The sequence below is a fragment of the Ranitomeya variabilis genome, chromosome 6 (genome assembly GCF_051348905.1).
Source record: "Ranitomeya variabilis isolate aRanVar5 chromosome 6, aRanVar5.hap1, whole genome shotgun sequence".
Classification (NCBI taxonomy): domain Eukaryota; kingdom Metazoa; phylum Chordata; class Amphibia; order Anura; family Dendrobatidae; genus Ranitomeya; species Ranitomeya variabilis.
In genome coordinates, this window is record NC_135237.1 from 486,230,274 (window position 1) to 486,240,460 (window position 10,187).

Sequence of the window (10,187 nt, forward strand, 5' to 3'; positions counted from 1 at the left end):
CCCCATCCTGGTTCCTGTACCGTCAGCTGGTTCCGGGCAGAGCCTTTGGCTTAGGTGCCTCCCTCTGGGTATCCGAGTTCCACCAACGTCAGGTGGTCCTTGGTAGTGCTTTCAGGCACGGGTACCTCCTGCTTAGTAACCGGGTTCCAGTAACGTCAGCTGGTCCTCGGTAGTTCCATTGGCTCTTGGACCTTCGGGTAGCCATCCGAGTTCCAGTTCCATCAGCTGTTTCTCGGCATTTTCTCAGCCTTCTTGTACCTTCTGCTACATTTCCAAGTTCCAGACCCTAAAGACGACGACCCGGAAGACCACCCCTAAGATGACGACGACACCAGAGACGACGACCACTGAGATGACGACGACCCTGGAGACGATGACCCTGAAGACCACCCCGATGACGACGACCCCGGAGACGACGACCCTGGAGACGACAACCCTGGAGACGACGACGACATGGGAGACCGAGAAGCAGAAGAACAAGAGGCTGCAGAACAAAGAGCAGAAGAACATTAAGCATAAGACTAAATATCAGAGCAAAAGATATTATCTAAATTATAAGCAGAAGAAGACTAAGCAGTGTATGGGGGTGAGTCCGTTCCTCCTTATGGTGCCCCTGGATAAAGCCTGATGCTGCAGGCCAAACTGAACGCGGACAAATGTAACTCTTTTGTGACAGGCAGAACGGAAGGTGTAATCTTCAAACTTTTATAGATAACTACGGGAATGCCTGTCACAAATAAGAATATGATGAAGAAGTTGAATATGAAAAAGATGATAGTTAAATAAAAAGAATATGAACAATGTAAAAAAAAAAAAATATAGGTAGAAGAAGAAGAAGATGAATAAGGTGAAGATAGTTGATGTCAAAGAAGCTGATGATGTGGATAATGAAGAAGAAAGTGGGAGAAGTAAAAAAGAAGGTGAAGGACGTGGAAGTAGTGAAACATCAATATCTGAAAAAAAAAAAAAATACATAGTCAAAATCTTTCTAACGCCGAACGTCATAAAAAAAAAAAAAAAAAATGCTATTCTATTTGTTTGGGCTAAACCTCTGTGCCTTTAATGTCTCCGCCACGTCCCCCAATACATCCTACATTATTCTTAGTTGTTTTCCTTCATGTAGAATGAACCTACAAGTTTATAAAGGGTTTATTTTAATTCCGATATTTTCGTCCCATTGACTTGCATTGGGATCGGGTATCGGTATCGGATTAGATCCGATACTTTGACGGTATCGGCCGATACTTTCCGATACCGATACTTTCCGATATCGGAAGGTATCGCTCAACACTACTCATAACAGGAAATTTTTGCTTCAAGTGCATATTTTTATTAATAGATGATAAGCGACATACAATTTGACGTTTCGGCCTCTCTGTGGCCTTGATCACAATGTCGCGTTGTAATGTTACTTCAATAAGTTGTACTTGTACATCCCCTTTGGGAAAAGGTAAATATTATGGGTATGTCGACACTGGATCAGATATACACTGGATTCACAGGATTGATCATAGTGCCATATATCCTATGATCAATCCTGCGAATCCAGTGTATATCTGATCCAGTGTCGACATACCCATCATATTTACCTTTTCCCAAAGGGGATGTACAAGTACAACTTATTGAAGTAACATTACAACGCAACATTGTGATCAAGGCCACAGAGAGGCCGAAACGTCAAATTGCCTGTCGCTTAGTTATCACCTATTAATAAAAATATTCACTTGAAGCAAAAATTTCCTTTCACTAGCCATGACAACTCATGCGTCACCTGCCTGCTGCACTGATACATGTGTGCTTACCCAGACCTTGGGCTCGGAGGATCTCATCAGGTGCGCCAAAACACTATCAGCCTTTCTGCTCGGCGCCGGCTCGGAGAGGTCATGGACCGCTCCAGCCAGATAATGTGCTGCTTCAAGTCAATAGAGCAGCTCCTTCTCTTCCGGGCTTCTCCATCAACAAGGCATAACTGCTGACATTATGCTGATTGACGGCTGACTTCCTGCAGTTAGGCAGCAGGAAACTGGCTGTCAATCTCATGACATTAGCAGTCACACCTTGTCAACAGAGCAGAGTGGAAGACAAGCAGCTGCGCTGTTCATATGATATCAGTGGAAGCCATAGAATCACCAGCAGTAGCCGGCAGAGATTGGCAGTGGGAAGAATGGGCAGGTAGTTAGTGACTTCCTAACTGTACTGTAAGTTCTTAGGCCCTTAGTAAAAAAATGAAATACTCCCTGATAATCTATTTAAATCTTAAAGTCATCAGCATCTCCCTTATATAAAAAGAGATTTGAAAAATTCAGGTACACTAGTTTTGAAGATAGCGGTACTACTATATCTAGAAGAATGGTTAGGTACAGCTATGCTCCCAAAACATCAATACAGCATGTCTACTAAAAGGCCTTATTTTTGAGAAGTAATGCTCTGGAAGTGAGAATGATACTTCTACATTTTACATTTTTTTGCTACACTGCGCTTCAGTTATAGCCATATATTACACATATGTTGGCATTATATTGTACCAAACTGGCATTTTAGTGCCCACTTGCCAACAGTAAATAAAAACTAAGATGCAATGTATTCCTAGATCACCCTGAAAAAAATAAGAATGAATGTCAAAATGATAGTAACATATTTTGTGGTCTACTTACTCTGGCCTTGCCTGAAGTATTGTAGATGTATCATTGTTTTGTTAAAGTACAGTTCGGTCTACGTTTCTCCACATTTCTTATGGGAAGAATCCCTTATTACTCACCTGAGACAATATTAGCTGCACAAACTATTTCTCTTCCCTTCCAGATTTCATTCTCAGATTCAGCTCTACCTAAAGATATAGTGCTTTGCAGCTATAGATATTAGATGCTGGAGAAAAGGACCAGTTTATTGTACTGGGATTTTACTGATAGCAAAATTAAAGGAAAATATCATAATTCTTTTTATTACAGTGATAACTATACAAGCATTATTTTTGTTAATTATATCTATAGTATTGTAATGGAGTGGATAATTCTATGCAGGTTCAGACCTCACCAGGACTAGGCCATGTAACCACTGTTATGTTATAAATCCAGAGCTGCATCCTTCTATTTCCACATGCTCTGTCTATTCCTCATTGTATGGGGTTGCCATTCTGACTCAAAGAGTGTGACGCCCCAGGGCCCTGGTTGTCACAGTTGCATTGCTTTCCTTATGGGGAGAGTGATGTCACGCTTGGAAGCGATGGAGGATTCTTTTTGACAGGTAATTAGCACATATAACACCGTTCTGACTCCAGGCCAGAAGGGGGAGCTCTGCACCCGATTTCAGGGGAGCTGCTCTCTCTGGTCGGGAGGAGGAGTTAGTTGCTAGGCAGTTGCTAGGCAGTTGGAAAGAATTGGTCAGTTGGTGCCGGACAGCAGACTGGAGCAGTCTGAGGCAGACAGGTGAGGGGTCGTACAGCCTAAAGTACTGTAGCCCCTGGATAGTGATATACAGAAGGAAGAACAGCTTTTAGTGAATGTGCCAGAGAGCGAAGCACAGGAGAGTGACAGCAAAAGGGAGAATAGCTGCGAGAGGGCTACCTCCCTGACAGAGCGCAGATACCGGTAACTGGAAGACCGAGGTTGTGTCATACTCTAGGAGGCACAGCAGAAAGAGGTAGGACAGCTAGACTACATGTAACCTGTCTGCCCTAACACCCAGGAGACACAGTGACACATAGAGCCCGGGTCATGATAGAGACCCAGTAAAAAGGCTCGAGTCACCTGTCATACAGGTTTGTGTCCCACTTCAATAAAGGACAGATATAACTGAGAGGACCTTGCTAAGAAGCCATAGGCAGTAAGGAACTACACCACAGCACTAGAAGGAAGGTTTTTAACTCCACCTGGTAAAGCTGAACCCTGAACTCGCTTCCAAGCTGGCCGGACCCTTCCTGTACCTGTGAACTGGTGCCCTGGACTGTGGCTGCCTGCTACCATCAGTAAACCAGGTAAAAAGACTGCACAACTGCGTCCTTCGTTCTTTACTGCACCACTCACCATCTTCCATCTATTCACCAGGAGCCCTGGGGACCTACTTCACCTATGGGAAGTTATACCATCTGGCTGCCATAGCATCACCCCAGAGGACTCCTTTAAGCAGCGTTGGTCATCCCTGACCAAATACCACAGGTGGCGTCAGGAACATTTATCATTTTGCAAATCCCCTTAAAGACTATCCCTTTAATATGGGCTCCTAGGGCCACGGACCGGGTCACCGCCGCCGTGACACGTCCCTTTAAGTACCGGACCCGCTACCGAGTACCCCACGGCCCTGGCAGGCGTTTCAAGAGCACCTCCAACATCCCACTCCCAGGCCTTACAAGCCAGCTCAGGTGGCAGAGCGCAGCTTGAGTATTGAGGTAGATGACGTCCACACTACTACTTTGGACAGGCTCCTTGCAATGCACAAAATGTCACGATAAACCAAACTCTTCTACATCATTGGGTAACTTTGCAATGACGCTGGACATTTTTGCTTTGGACTGTAACAAACGTTTTATCTTTTTAATAGGCCTTTTAGTCGATCCTAAGCTATGGCGACTTGATGGATGAATGATCTGTAGAAAAATCGATCTTGTGCAAACCTAAAAAAGTCCACCATGGCCTTCTCCATCGTTATCTTGACAGTATCAAACCATCGGGTTGCTGGTGTTCCTCTATCCCTTGTTCCTTCTATTCTTCCAATCATGATGTCCTTCTCCAGTGATTGCTCTCTTCCTATGATGTGCCTGCAGTAGGTAAGTTGTAGTTTTGGTGATCCTTGTTTTAAGTGACATGTTTGGCATGATTTTTTTTCCAAAATTGATTTGTTTGGTCTTCTTGTAATCCATGGTATTGATAAAATCCTTCTCCATCACCACATGTAAAAGGCGTCGATTCTTCTTGTCTCTTTACTTTTTGTCCAGGTTTCGCATCCGTATGTTATCACAGAAATGACTGAACTACGCACAACTCGTGTCTTCAACACCAGTGAAATGTTCCTCAATTTGAAGAGCTTGTCCAATGACTTCATTGTTCATTTGCCAATAGCTATTCTCCAATTGACTTCCAATGTCATCGCTGCATCTTGATTGATCATCGATCCAAGTAGGTTGAACTCCTTTACAACTTCCAGTTCACCACTGTCCATCTCAAATGTGTCCTGGTCACACCTGGCAGTAGTCAATATCTTTGTCTTCCTTGTATTGAGTAGCAGTCCCATGCTCAAGCTTTCCATCTTGATGCTCTGTAATAAGTCCTTTATTTCATCTACATTTGTTGCTATCAATGTTGTATCATCTGCGTATTTAAGATTGTTGATAATTCATCCAGCAACTTTGATTCCTTCTTTTTCGGCAAGTCCACACTTCCTGAAAATTGCTTCTGCGTATAAATTGAAGGTAAATGGTGACACAATACAGCCTCAAATGCAGTCTAACAAACTTAACTCTGAAATGTTTCTGGGTAAGATTACTATAATGTTGGGCAGTTCTGCTTAGGACCTTGTGACAAACCCAGCTGTGCGACGTTGCAGGATAACTCTTCTATACCACTGGCTATTTCTGACTTGGACTCAGGTCTGCTATAATGCTGGGATAACTATGCCACACTGCTGCTAACTCTGCATTGGATTCTGTGGCTAAGTCTGCTCTGCTATATCGCTAAGTCTACTTTGTCATTTAGTTATACAACTCACCTCTGCTCTACTGATTCCTGAACCTCAACTCTGCTTCTTCAGATCCTGTGATTCCTGTCTGCTCCTCCTGTTGTGGTCCTGCACAGCATACTTTCTTCCATCTGGATCTCCCTGCTGCACCAGCGTCATCTCTCCATGCTGAATAAAGACTACTTATCTGGATCAAGGGCTTTAAGGATCCAATTCACTAAGGGAGTCATAACAATTACTCTCATAGTTATTGTCATTGCCAACAAGTACTACATGGACGAAGTTTGATTTAGTTATAGTCATGCTGGACTGAAAATTTGCCACATACAGAAGGTAGTTTTGTTGGCTTACAGAGTTTTAATCCTGGGTTACAGTCCAACAAAGGGGATCATTTGTAAGGGTTGTCCAATCAAAACCAATAAGTCTGCAGTGTACGGCCTCGGTCTCCAAACACTTGTATGGAGCATGGCTGTACCCACTGGCCAGGGGTATGTATAACTCATACATATCCTCAGGTCCCATATCTAAACCGGTGAATCTCCGCAGCGTAAAGTGTGTTTCCCGGGAGGATTCATAAGTCTGCAGTTTTGACCGGACAACCCCATTAATGTTCAGATAGGTTTCATCTTTCTTCAGTTTTGCTCCCACACTTCAAAAATACTAACAGGTTGCATAACTAGCTATGACATGGGCCCTATTGTGTGTATCCTAAAAGTAAGGAAAGTAGATTGTAGCCATTTCCATCAGTCCCTGATATAACTCACTATTTCCTACGGCTGCTGTGTAACATATAAAGCATGGGAAGGATAGAAATAAGCATGGCTCAACATTTTTTATGCTTTCACAATTTTGCATGCAAATACTAAGTATAATTTGTATACTACCGAAAAAAATATTTACCCCTGTGTAAAACCCGCTTAAAACACTAAAGATATCCATTTAACGTTGGGCTAGTCACAATTCAACTAACTATAAGTTATTTATCAGCTGTAAATTTATCTTACTAGATGCAAGAAAGAAAAAATTGTTGTTTAGTTATAAGAGTTATTTTTTTTAGCTCTATTATAAGTTTTCAATGCAAGGTCAAACGAGAGCTTTGGCACACATATATTGTAACTTTGTGTTCAGTGTTTCAATGTTTTACAAACAGCAGTTCCATCAATCATTCTGACAGACTTGTCCAGTTTCAGAGGGTAGATTAAATTGTCACCGTATTATATAAATAGGTGAATAGCACCTCTTGCAAATTATAAAAATGAAAGAGTTCTACTTGTTCTGGTTTCAAAGACAAAAGGCTTTCAATCAGACTCCTTGTTTTGGCTATCCTTATAATTATTTTTACAGTAATTGCTTGAAAGGTAATAAATAAGCCTTAGTATGCAAAAAAAAGACAAATGAGGCTCTGCATAAAACTCGTATTACAAAAAAAAAAAAGAAAAAAGGATTACACTTATTTTTGGTATTTATCACCTTTTTTTGTACCATTTTATTGTAGACGTGATATGTTGTGTTTATACATCAATTATGTAATGTTTCTTAAACCCGTCAAGGATGGGGCTACAATAATCCCTTGCCGCTGCAGCCAATTTTAGTTGTTGCTCTTTGTTTTTTCTTCCCCTTCTTCCAAGAGCCATAACTTTTTTATTTTTTTTATGAACGGAGCTGTTTTAGGGTTTGATTTTGAAGGACAAATTGAAGTTTTGATTGACACAATCCATTTTACCATATTATCGTACTGGGGTGCCAAGTGCACACCAGTAACCAAATTTAGGGCCCCACTATTCAGCTACATTCAAATGTGACATTATCCTCAATCACAAATTTATATAACAATGAACAATGATTGTTAAAGCGATCCTGTCACCAGATTTGGCCAATATCAGGGCTGATATACAGAATTCTATAATGCTGTATATAAGCCCCCCAACCCGACCTGTAAGGAAGAATAACTTTTATTATACTCACCTGCGGGGCGGTTCGGTTCAAGGCGTGTCACTCTTCTTGGTCCTGCGCCTCCCATCTTCGATTGCCGTCTTCCTTCTTGGTTCGTGTGGATGACACGTCCCTGCTGCTCATATGAGAGTGTGGGGCTCCACTCGTGCACAGGGGCCCACCAGAGGATTCTCCTGCTCTCCTGTGGGCTAGTCCAAGCCTGAACGTATTGTAAAAATGGAAAAATTCCAAATGGGTTGAAATGGTGAAAAAAGGCAATTCAGACATTTGTTTGGGGGTTTTCTTTTAACATCATTCAATGAAGGTTAACATATCCTCATAAAATGATTCTCCAGGTCATTACTAGTGTTGAGCGATACCTTCCGATACTTGAAAGTATCGGTATCGGATAGTATCGGCCGATATCCGAAAAATATCGGATATCGCCGATACCGATACCCGATACCAATACAAGTCAATGGGACACAAGTATCGGAAAGGAAACTCTCCTTCAGGCCCTGGGATCCATATTCATGTGTAGAATAAAGAATTAAAATAAAAAATAGGGATATACTCACCCCTCCGGCGGCCCCTGGACCTTAGTGCTGTAACCGGCAGCCTCCGTTCCTAAGAATGAGCGCGTTAAGAACCTTCGATGACGTCGCGGCTTGTGATTGGTCGCGTGACCGCTCATGTGACCGCTCTCGCGACCAATCACAAGCCGCGACATCATCGAAGGTCCTTCACACGCTCATTCTTAGAAACGGAGGCTGCCGGTTACAGCGGTTACAACCAGGGCGCGTCAGAGGGTGAGTATATCCATATTTTTTATTTTTATTCTTTATTTTACACGTAAATATGGATCCCGATACCGATTCCCGATATCGCAAAAATATCGGAACTCGGTATCGGAATTCCGATACCGCAAATATTGGCCGATACCCGATACTTGCGGTATCGGAATGCTCAACACTAGTGATTACGATTACATGCTTATTTTTAAGTAGTGAAACAAATTCAGAAGTTTGTTAAAAAAATAATTTTTATGTCACCATTTTCAGAGACCTTTAATATTTTTGTTTTCACATCTATGGAGCTGTGGGAGGTCTTGTATTTTGCATGGAAAGCAGACAATTTTATTGATACCAGTTTGGGATCCAAAATCATTTTAATCACTGTTTTTGCATTTTAGCCTGTTGTGGTGACCCCCCCAAAACCCGCAATTCTGACATTTTGATTTTTTTTTATCTTGACGATGTCTACAACATGGGTTAATTAATTTTACATTTTGATAGACTCGAAATTTACAGATGCGGCAAAACCAAATACAAATATTTTTTGTTGTTGTTTTTTTGCTAAACTTTATTTTTGAAGGATGAAAAGTTATGTGATTTGAATATTTTTTCTTATATTTATGGGGGTGGGATTGTTTATTTTTTTTCATTCACTTTATGTATTTTTTATAGAATTTTTCTATGGATTAAGAATGTTTGGTGGTACTATATCAATGACGGTCTACGCTGATGACCATTTGATAAGTGGTAAAACTGTACTATCCTCCTGAAACTGCTGTATATTGTTTATACAATTCTGATTTCTTCTTGTATTCTCTCAATTATATTTTATTTGAAAGATCAAATAAAAATATTTTAAAATGAATTTTTTTTTACATTTTTTAACCTTGCTTTTTAGTTCTCTTTGCGAACTTGAATCGGTGATCGATCACCTCTACTGTATACTGTAATAGCACATCATTGCGGAATATAGTAAACCTATATATACAGGAGTACCAAAGGTGGTAGTGATAGAAGCCTGCCATGGCATGGTAGCAATTACTGGCAATTAAGTCTTATGGGCTTAAATGCCTCTTTCAGAGATTCATATTGGCATTTAAATGGTTAACAACAGCAATCGGAACTCAGCTCTTTCCACTGCATTTACACACTGCTGCCAGCTAAGATATGTGTGATGAAGGTTCATCTCCTGAGCAGGCCCGGATCTAGGGGTGGGCCCAAGGGGCCTGGGCCACCCACCAAGCAGGGGCCTCCCACCAATATAGGGATAAATATCTCAAAACAAGTAAAATACACATCTCTCTTTGCTGTGAACCGTTTCTAATGATAAGGAACATTTAACAAAAGAGAAACTATTGAAAGTGTTGGGACCTGGCTACGGTCCTACATCTCAGGGGGTGGCGCAGAACAGCAGAATTATGGCACCTGCATCAGCATCCACTGACCTGGTTAGCCAAACTTCCTTAGTACCTGTACCTAGTGCTTAGCTTATGGCATGCGGCAGCCTTCTCCGATCCCAACAGAAGCTTCTAGGTGCTACCTATTCAGCTATATGATCGCTCCCTCAGATTAGATCAGATGGGAGTTTGTTCAGCTACCTTCGAGGAAGGAGGCGAAGCCACGATGTCGGCCCGAGAAGAGGATTCTCCACCGCAGAGCACGGCAGGACTTCACTCTGGATCTTCAGTCACTGAAGATCCAGAGTGAAGTGGTTCAGTCTTCACAGTGTTGCGGTGGGTGAGCATGATCTCTCTGTGTGTGTCTGTCTGTGTGTCTATGTGTGTGTGTCGG